The sequence below is a fragment of the Miscanthus floridulus genome, chromosome 3 (assembly GCF_019320115.1).
Source record: "Miscanthus floridulus cultivar M001 chromosome 3, ASM1932011v1, whole genome shotgun sequence".
Lineage (NCBI taxonomy): Eukaryota > Viridiplantae > Streptophyta > Magnoliopsida > Poales > Poaceae > Miscanthus > Miscanthus floridulus.
In genome coordinates this window covers 91,279,427-91,290,675 of record NC_089582.1, presented here as the reverse complement: position 1 = coordinate 91,290,675, position 11,249 = coordinate 91,279,427, and positions in this window count along the sequence as shown.

Below are 11,249 nucleotides of genomic sequence, written 5' to 3'. Positions count from 1 at the left end.
GAGCACCTCCTCTCTCGGCACACTCTGCGGCCTCTACAATAGCTGCTACTCTCACTGTCTCTGCGTCGGGGTACTTGTGCTTCTTGGATGTCACCTACTTCGTTGCCTTGCCTTTCGATCCTACAGGCTGGCGAGGCAGAGGCCTCCGATCGTCATCTCCCGTACCACCACCAAAGTTCTTGGTGCGAGCCATCTGATCTGACAAGAGGATGAACTGTCACTGATGAAGATCAACTGTCAAACTGACACTCCCGAGGCTTGGCCTCGATCCTTACTCGCGAGCTTGGCTCTGAGTTGACTGCCAACTACCACGAGAACCTCAACGACACTGACTCGCTGCATGATAGAATAGATGGATATACGAATAAATACAATATATCTAATAGATGCGAAAGACCTAGGAAGCAAGCAATGTAGGTGCGAAATTGAGATGATGGGTAAACTACCTGACGATCAGCGATTCGGGAAAAGAATAGACGTCACGTGGGGGAACCTCGGAACCGACTAGGGTTAGGGATCATGAACCACCTCGAAGAATTCGGCGGCCATGGATGATTTAGGTCAATGCATTGAGATTTGACTTAGGTCATACGCGAAGCAATTTGAGAAAACGGATTTGCCCTTACCAATCTAGGGGGGAGAGCTAGGGCAACGATAGCTATGCTCGGTGGTTGAGGGCTGATGGTGGCACATGTGGGCGACGAAACCATGGCGAAGTGCTCGGCTATGGGCTTGGCTCTAGCGGCGCGGTGGCTAGCGAGCCTGGCAAATGCGGTTGCATGTGAGGGAGTCCGGCACGGGGCTATGACGGCGTGGTGGCGAGTGAGGTAGGGGCAAGCGTAGGCAGGGGAGGCGTGGTGGCATGCGTGGCTGGCGCAAGTTGCTCGGCTATGGTGGCACGGTGGCTTGGGCGCGGGAGAGCCGGAGGTGTCGGCTTATGGCGATTAGGGTTAGGCCTAAAAAACGCGATGGCTGTGGTTAAATGAGGACCCCCAATGCGACAGGAAAGGAAACGGAAAAGAGTCCTAAAGCCATGCAAGATCCACTAACTGGACGCTCCAGTGGTAGCGACCGGACGCTACCACCCAGCGTTCAGTCGATTCCAGAGAGGTCCAATTCCTCTGGAATCGGGACCAGACGTGTCCGGTGGTCCATGACCAGACACAGGCAAGGTCCGGTCAGTATAGCCTATTCTTCCTTCAATCGACCGGATGCTGGATCCCTTCCTGACCGGACACACAAACATAGTGTCCGGTCACTCCTTCAGCAGCAGTTCACCTCCTGTGAACTGACCGGACGCTGGACAATAGCGTCCGGTGCAGCGTCCGGTGCACCTTTTCTAGCAAATCTTCAAAGTTCCTTCGCGCTGCCTGTTCCCAATCAAGTCCCAACATGAATAAGATCCAAATAAACACCAATTGGGACTGATATGTGTGACCTCTCTCAAACCCTCATATTTTTTCAAAATATTTTGCCTTAGGCTATAATTCTTTTTAAGAAAATAGGCAATACGAGGGCAAATGGAACAAAACGACAAAACAACATTCATGCATATGCAATACTTGTAAGTAAATCTAGTTGCTTGTCAAGTTTGATCCAAGGTTAAGCTTCTTCACACGCTTTTCGGCGGTTATCTTAACCATGTTAGACAAGCCCTATATGCATTGCCAAAAATTAAACATGTTGTATATTACAATGAATGCAAGGGACAACACAAGCTCAATTTTTAGTGAAGTTACTAAAATCAAGTACATTGAGCTCATTCCACAATCTACAAAATGTAGCCTCATCTAGCGGTTTAGTGAAGATATCCGCTAATTGATCTTCGGTTCTTACACCTTCTAGTGATATATCATTTTTAGCAACATGATCTCTTAGAAAGTGATGGCGGATATCTATGTGCTTGGTGCGAGAGTGTTGAACTGGATTATTTGCAAGTTTTACCGCACTTTCATTGTCGCACAAAAGAGGTACTTTTTCTAGAACTACACCATAGTCTAGCAAAGTTTGTTTCATGTATAAAATTTGTGCACAACAAGCACCCGCGGCAATGTATTCCGCTTCGGCGGTGGACAAAGCCACACTATTTTGTTTCTTGGAGGACCAAGACACAAGTGATCTACCAAGCAAATGGCACCCTCTGGATGTGCTCTTTCTATCCACTTTGCATTCGGCATAATCCGAATCGGAATAGCCAACTAATTCAAATATAGCTCCTTTGGGATACCAAAGACCAATGCTTGGTGTGTGCTTAAGATACCTAAGGATTCTTTTTATGGCAATTAAATGTGTTTCCTTAGGACTAGCTTGAAATCTAGCACACATACACACACTAAACATGATGTCGGGCCTAGATGCGGTTAAATATAATAAGCTACCAATCATAGAACGGTAGAGAGTTTGATCAACTGGGTTACCTCCCTCATCTAGGTCGAGATGTCCATTGGTAGGCATTGGTGTCTTGATTGGCTTACATTCATCCATCTTGAATCTCTTGAGAAGATCTTTTGTGTATTTCTCTTGATAGATGAAGATGCCTTCTTTCATTTGCTTGACTTGAAAACCAAGAAAGAATGTAAGCTCACCAATCATGGACATCTCGAACTCCTTCGACATCAATTCACCAAATTCTTTTCATGAGTCTTCATTTGATGATCCAAAGATGATATCATCAACATATACTTGACAAATGAAGATATGCCCATCAAGCTTCTTGGTGAATAGTGTGGTGTTGACCTTCCCAATGGTAAAGCCCTTCTCAATGAGGAAGTCCCGAAGGCGCTCATACCAAGCTCTTGGGGCTTGCTTAAGCCCATATAGTGCCTTGGACAACCTATAAACATGATTAGGATATCTAGGGTCTTCAAACCCGAGAGGTTGATCAACATAGACTAGTTCATTAATAAAGCCATTTAAAAATGCACTTTTCACATCCATTTGATATAGTTTCATTTCATGATGTGATGCATATGCAAGAAGGATACTAATGGCTTCTAATCTTGCAACCGGTGCAAAGGTCTCTCCAAAATCTAAACCTTCAACTTGAGAGAACCCCTTTGCAACTAGTCTTGCCTTATTCCTCACAACAACACATTGATCATCTTGCTTGTTGCGGAACACCCACTTCATTCCAATGAATCTTGCACCTTTTGGTCGCTCTTCAAGAGTCCAAACTTCATTGCGAGTGAAGTTGTTCAACTCTTCATGCATGGTATTGATCCAATCCAGATCTTTTAGAGCTTCTTCTACCTTGGTAGGCTCATAGCAAGAGACAAAAGAGTGATGAGCAATAAATGAAGTAAGTTTTTGAGATCGAGTCATTACACCCTTTGATGGACTCCCTATGATGAGATCTTGTGGATGATCTTGTAGGAGAGGTGTATTTCTTCTATTGACCACTTGGGGAGGAGGTTGTGGAGCATCAACATCTTATGCTTGAACCACCATTTGCTCATGGGAGATATGAGTATCTTCATTTTCTACTCTCCCATCTTTTTCACCATCTTGTGGCACACTTGATGAAGAGGGTTGATCAATGACTTGTACATCATCTTCATCATCTTTTGGCTTGATGTCTCCCACAGGAATATTCTTCATAGCCTCCCTCAATGGTTCATCACCTACATCATTAAGATTCTCATGTGCTCCTTGGGAGCCATTAGATTTATCAAATTCCACATCATATATTTCTTTAACCAAGCCGGTGGCATGATTAAATACTCTATATGCTTTGGACTTCGATAAGTAACCAACAAGAAAACCAATATCACAACGTCTTTGGAACTTCCCTAGGTGTTGCTGCTTCTTGTAGATGTAGCATTTGCAACCAAACACCCTAAAGAAGGAGATGTTCGGCTTCTTCCCATTGAGCAACCCATAAGGTGTCTTGCTAAGGAACTTTTGAAGAAATAGGCGGTTTGATGTATAGCATGCAGTGTTGATTGCTTCTGCCCATAGAGCTTTGGGGGTGTTGTACTCATCTAGCATTGTCCTTGCAAGAGTGATCAAAGTCCGGTTCTTCCTCTCAACTACACAATTTTGTTGAGGAGTATAGGTTGCGGATACTTCATGCTTGATCCCAACTTCATCACAATAGGCTTCAATGTTTGTGTTGTCAAAGTCTTTCCCATTGTCACTTCTAATCTTCTTGAGCTTCACTTCAAATTCATTTTGAGCTCTCTTGGCAAACTTCTTGAAGCAAGATGCAACTTCAGATTTGTCATGAAGGAAGAACACCCATGTATACCTTGAATAGTCATCCACAATCACAAGACAATAGAGATTTCCTCCCAAACTCTTGTATGTTGTTGGTCCAAATAAATCCATGTGTAGGAGTTCTAGCACTCTTGTGGTTGACATGAAAGCTTTGGTTGGATGAGTGTTTGCAACTTGCTTGCCGGCTTGACATGCACTACAAAGCTTGTCCTTTTCAAACTTCACATCCTTCAACCCTCTCACCAAATCATTCTTCATAAGGTTCTTGAGTGAGCTCATCCCAATATGAGCAAGTCTTCTATGCCATAGCCACCCAAGTGTTGTTTTGGTGAATAGGCAAGTCTTCAAATTTGCATTTTCGGAGGTGAAGTCAACTAGATATAAGTTGTTGTATCTAAATCCATTGAATATCACTTGATTGTCATCTACCTTAGATACAACAACCTCCTTCTCGGTGAACAAGCATTGGAAGCCAAGATCACACAATTGTCCAATGGATAGCAAGTTGAAGCTCAATGAAGCAACATAGAGCACATTGGAGATGGAATGATCATTTAATATTGCCACTTTGCCCAATCCTTTAACCTTGCCCTTTGAATTATCTCCAAAAGTTATTTTCTCTTGTCCATCTACCTCTTCATCTAGTGAGGTGAACATACGAGGATCACCGGTCATATGTTGAGTGCAACCACTATCAATAACCCAATGACTTCTACCGGTCTTGTAGTTCACCTACACACAAGAGATTCAAGCTTTAGGAATCCAAACTTATTGAGGGCCCTTCACCTTCTCAACAAGTGACTTAGCCACCCAAATCTTCTTAGGCCTACTCTTGTTGGGGGGTCCTAAGAACATGACTTTCATCTTTCCACTAGAATCTTTTCTAAGCATGTAGTGAGCATTGAAAGCAAAGGGTCTAGCATGCTTGGGCAAGGGTTGTGGCAGTGGAGTTTGACACTCATGAGCAAAGTGACCTTCTTGTCCACACTTAAAACATCTCTTTGGCTTTGGCTTTGGCTTTGATTGTTGTTGTTGAGCTTGAGCCTTCTTCTTCTCTACACTTGCCACATATCCAATGCCACTTCTATCCATCTTCATGACGGTGTTCATGAGTAGCTCACTTTGGAGATGCTTGCCTCTAGCAAACTTGCTCAATCCAATCTTGAGATGCTCTTTCTCCAACTTGAGCTTCTTATTTTCTTCCTTTAGAGCATCATCTTTCTTCTCTTCCTTGAGCTTCTTGTTTTCTTCTTTGAGCTTCTCATTCTCAAGAATCAACTCTTTGTCATGATCAAGAGTTTCTAGCACAATGATGTTGTGGCTTTTCATCTCTTCAAGATCTTTCATGAGCTTCTCATTATCACTCTTGAGCTTGACATACTCATCATATTCATTGCACTCAACCACTTGCTTGCCTTTGCTACTAGATCCATGCTCAATGCTCTCATCAATTAAATCATCACATGAAGTAGCTATATCAATCTTGACAACATGGTTAGTAGCATCATGCGGCTCATTTGGTAAAAATTCTTGAGCAATAACAAGAGTATCATTAATCTTAAGAGTAGTGTATTCATCTTTTAGCTTGTTGTGGCTAGTGATGAGTTCATTGTGCACCCACTTAAGTTTATCATGTTTATCTTTAAGCTCTTTCTTGGAAGATTTGAGCTCCTTAAGTTTGGATGATATAGCATCATTAGTTTCTCTAAGCTCATCATTAGCCTTTTCCAATGTATCACACTTAGCTAAGAGTGAATCATTTTTAGCATCAAGATTTTCATTTGTAGCTCTACTCTTTCTAATGATCTTAGTGTATTTTCTTTGTATTTTGACAAGATCATCATATGTAGGTGAATCATCATCATCGCTATCGCTATCATCATCACTAGCTTGCTCATCATCACTACTATCATCACTCTTAGTTACCTTGCGTTCACCCTTGGCCATAAGGCATAGGTGTGTAGAGGATGATGGCGATGGTGGTGGTGTAGATGCAAGATCAATAGCAATGGCGGCCACCTTCTCATTGTCACTATCATCATCGGATGATCCACTTGATGAATCAATGTCCGTGAGCCAATCACCGACAATGTAGGCCTTTCCACTCTTCTTCTTCTTGTGGAAGTCCCTTTTCTTGCCATCTCTCTTCTTGTATGGCTTGTTCTTTTTATTCTCATCTTCATCTTCATTGCTTGAGTCATCTTTCTTGCCCTTGTTCTTGTTCTTGAACTTGTCTTTCTTAGGCTTTGTGCATTGATGAGCAAGATGGCCAAGTTCACCACAATTGTAGAAATCCATCTTGGAGATTGGCTTTCTTCTCAAACTTGCTCAATCCAATCTTGAGATGCTCTTTCTCCAACTTGAGCTTCTTATTTTCTTCCTTTAGAGCATCATCTTTCTTCTCTTCCTTGAGCTTCTTGTTTTCTTCTTTGAGCTTCTCATTCTCAAGAATCAACTCTTTGTCATGATCAAGAGTTTCTAGCACAATGATGTTGTGGCTTTTCATCTCTTCAAGATCTTTCATGAGCTTCTCATTATCACTCTTGAGCTTGACATACTCATCATATTCATTGCACTCAACCACTTGCTTGCCTTTGCTACTAGATCCATGCTCAATGCTCTCATCAATTAAATCATCACATGAAGTAGCTATATCAATCTTGACAACATGGTTAGTAGCATCATACGGCTCATTTGGTAAAAATTCTTGAGCAATAACAAGAGTATCATTAATCTTAAGAGTAGTGTATTCATCTTTTAGCTTGTTGTGGCTAGTGATGAGTTCATTGTGCACCCACTTAAGTTTATCATGTTTATCTTTAAGCTCTTTCTTGGAAGATTTGAGCTCCTTGAGTTTGGATGATATAGCATCATTAGTTTCTCTAAGCTCATCATTAGCCTTTTCCAATGTATCACACTTAGCTAAGAGTGAATCATTTTTAGCATCAAGATTTTCATTTGTAGCTCTACTCTTTCTAATGATCTTAGTGTATTTTCTTTGTATTTTGACAAGATCATCATATGTAGGTGAATCATCATCATCGCTATCGCTATCATCATCACTAGCTTGCTCATCATCACTACTATCATCACTCTTAGTTACCTTGCGTTCACCCTTGGCCATAAGGCATAGGTGTGTAGAGGATGATGGCGATGGTGGTGGTGTAGATGCAAGATCAATAGCAATGGCGGCCACCTTCTCATTGTCACTATCATCATCGGATGATCCACTTGATGAATCAATGTCCGTGAGCCAATCACCGACAATGTAGGCCTTTCCACTCTTCTTCTTCTTGTGGAAGTCCCTTTTCTTGCCATCTCTCTTCTTGTATGGCTTGTTCTTTTTATTCTCATCTTCATCTTCATTGCTTGAGTCATCTTTCTTGCCCTTGTTCTTGTTCTTGAACTTGTCTTTCTTGGGCTTTGTGCATTGATGAGCAAGATGGCCAAGTTCACCACAATTGTAGAAATCCATCTTGGAGATTGGCTTTCTTCTCAAACTTGCTCAATCCAATCTTGAGATGCTCTTTCTCCAACTTGAGCTTCTTATTTTCTTCCTTTAGAGCATCATCTTTCTTCTCTTCCTTGAGCTTCTTGTTTTCTTCTTTGAGCTTCTCATTCTCAAGAATCAACTCTTTGTCATGATCAAGAGTTTCTAGCACAATGATGTTGTGGCTTTTCATCTCTTCAAGATCTTTCATGAGCTTCTCATTATCACTCTTGAGCTTGACATACTCATCATATTCATTGCACTCAACCACTTGCTTGCCTTTGCTACTAGATCCATGCTCAATGCTCTCATCAATTAAATCATCACATGAAGTAGCTATATCAATCTTGACAACATGGTTAGTAGCATCATGCGGCTCATTTGGTAAAAATTCTTGAGCAATAACAAGAGTATCATTAATCTTAAGAGTAGTGTATTCATCTTTTAGCTTGTTGTGGCTAGTGATGAGTTCATTGTGCACCCACTCAAGTTTGTCATGTTTATCTTTAAGCTCTTTCTTGGAAGATTTGAGCTCCTTGAGTTTGGATGATATAGCATCATTAGTTTCTCTAAGCTCATCATTAGCCTTTTCCAATGTATCACACTTAGCTAAGAGTGAATCATTTTTAGCATCAAGCTTTTCATTTGTAGCTCTACTCTTTCTAATGATCTTAGTGTATTTTCTTTGTATTTTGACAAGATCATCATATGTAGGTGAATCATCATCATCGCTATCGCTATCATCATCACTAGCTTGCTCATCATCACTACTATCATCACTCTTAGTTACCTTGTGTTCACCCTTGGCCATAAGGCATAGGTGTGTAGAGGATGATGGCGATGGTGGCGGTGTAGATGCAAGATCAATAGCAATGGCGGCCACCTTCTCATTGTCACTATCATCATCGGATGATCCACTTGATGAATCAATGTCCGTGAGCCAATCACCGACAATGTAGGCCTTTCCACTCTTCTTCTTCTTGTGGAAGTCCCTTTTCTTGCCATCTCTCTTCTTGTATGGCTTGTTCTTTTTCTTCTCATCTTCATCTTCATTGCTTGAGTCATCTTTCTTGCCCTTGTTCTTGTTCTTGAACTTGTCTTTCTTGGGCTTTGTGCATTGATGAGCAAGATGGCCAAGTTCACCACAATTGTAGAAATCCATCTTGGAGATTGGCTTTCTTCTCAAACTTGCTCAATCCAATCTTGAGATGCTCTTTCTCCAACTTGAGCTTCTTATTTTCTTCCTTTAGAGCATCATCTTTCTTCTCTTCCTTGAGCTTCTTGTTTTCTTCTTTGAGCTTCTCATTCTCAAGAATCAACTCTTTGTCATGATCAAGAGTTTCTAGCACAATGATGTTGTGGCTTTTCATCTCTTCAAGATCTTTCATGAGCTTCTCATTATCACTCTTGAGCTTGACATACTCATCATATTCATTGCACTCAACCACTTGCTTGCCTTTGCTACTAGATCCATGCTCAATGCTCTCATCAATTAAATCATCACATGAAGTAGCTATATCAATCTTGACAACATGGTTAGTAGCATCATGCGGCTCATTTGGTAAAAATTCTTGAGCAATAACAAGAGTATCATTAATCTTAAGAGTAGTGTATTCATCTTTTAGCTTGTTGTGGCTAGTGATGAGTTCATTGTGCACCCACTCAAGTTTGTCATGTTTATCTTTAAGCTCTTTCTTGGAAGATTTGAGCTCCTTGAGTTTGGATGATATAGCATCATTAGTTTCTCTAAGCTCATCATTAGCCTTTTCCAATGTATCACACTTAGCTAAGAGTGAATCATTTTTAGCATCAAGCTTTTCATTTGTAGCTCTACTCTTTCTAATGATCTTAGTGTATTTTCTTTGTATTTTGACAAGATCATCATATGTAGGTGAATCATCATCATCGCTATCGCTATCATCATCACTAGCTTGCTCATCATCACTACTATCATCACTCTTAGTTACCTTGCGTTCACCCTTGGCCATAAGGCATAGGTGTGTAGAGGATGATGGCGATGGTGGCGGTGTAGATGCAAGATCAATAGCAATGGCGGCCACCTTCTCATTGTCACTATCATCATTGGATGATCCACTTGATGAATCAATGTCCGTGAGCCAATCACCGACAATGTAGGCCTTTCCACTCTTCTTCTTCTTGTGGAAGTCCCTTTTCTTGCCATCTCTCTTCTTGTATGGCTTGTTCTTTTTCTTCTCATCTTCATCTTCATTGCTTGAGTCATCTTTCTTGCCCTTGTTCTTGTTCTTGAACTTGTCTTTCTTGGGCTTTGTGCATTGATGAGCAAGATGGCCAAGTTCACCACAATTGTAGCAATCCATCTCGGAGATTGGCTTTCTTCTTGAGCTAGTGAAGAACTTCTTCTTGCCGTCAAATTTGATGCCACTCTTGTTTAGCTTCTTTAGCATCTTGGCGGTCTTCTTCACCATGAGAGCAAGACTTTCTTCATCATCTTCATGACTTGAGCTCTCATACTCAAGTCTTGCTTTGCCCTTATCTTGGCTAGCTTTGAATGCTAAGTCCTTCTCTTTCTTCTTTGTAGAGGATGAGCCATCTTGTGGCATGATGTGCATGTACATCTCATGAGCATTGATCTTTCCCAAGATTTGTGTCGGTGTAGCGGCGGAAAGATCACCTTGATGTAGCATGGTCACAATGTGCCCATATTTGTCAATAGGGAGGACACTCAAGATCTTTCTCACAACGTCGGATGGTGACATTTGAGTAAGTCCAAGCCCATTGACTTCCTCTACAAGAACATTTAAACGAGAATACATCTCATTAGCACTTTCTTTGGGAAGCATTTCAAATGAATTTAGCTTTTTAATCACAAGATGATAGCGTTCCTCACGCTCACTCTTGGTTCCCTCATGGAGTGCACAAACGTCTGACCATAGAGCATGGGCGTCTTTGTGGTTCCTTACACAATTGAACACATCTTTGCAAAGGCCTCTAAAGATGGTGTTTTGAGCCTTTGCATTCCATTTTTCATAGTTAACCTCATCGCCTTGTAGGTTAGTAGCATCCCAAGGTTTTGGGAAGCCTTGTGAGGCGGCTCTAAGAATACCAACGTCTAGAGCTTCTAAGTACGCCTCCATGCGGATTTTCCAATATGGAAAGTCATCTCCCTCAAAGATAGGAGGAGGTCCATCCCCGTGAGACATCTTGCTCTAAGCGGTTAAGCTTAAAAATGTGAGCATGAGGCTCTGATACCAATTGAAAGGATCAAGATGCCCAAGAGGGGGGGGGGGTGAATTGGGCTAATTCTAAATTTTCTTGCAATAATCAAATCCTATGGATAGCCCAATTAATCCCTTGTGCCTAGAAAAGTGTTTCTATCAAACTAACGCACAAAGGACTTGCAACCTATGTTCCAAACTTACTCTAGCATGGCAATTCTATGAATGTAAAGACAAGTATTGAATTGCACAAAGTAAATACTCAAAGTAAATGCCCAAAGTAAAGAGAGAGAGGAACGCGGCGATGTTTTGCCGAGATATCGGAGAGTCACCACTCCCCACTAGTC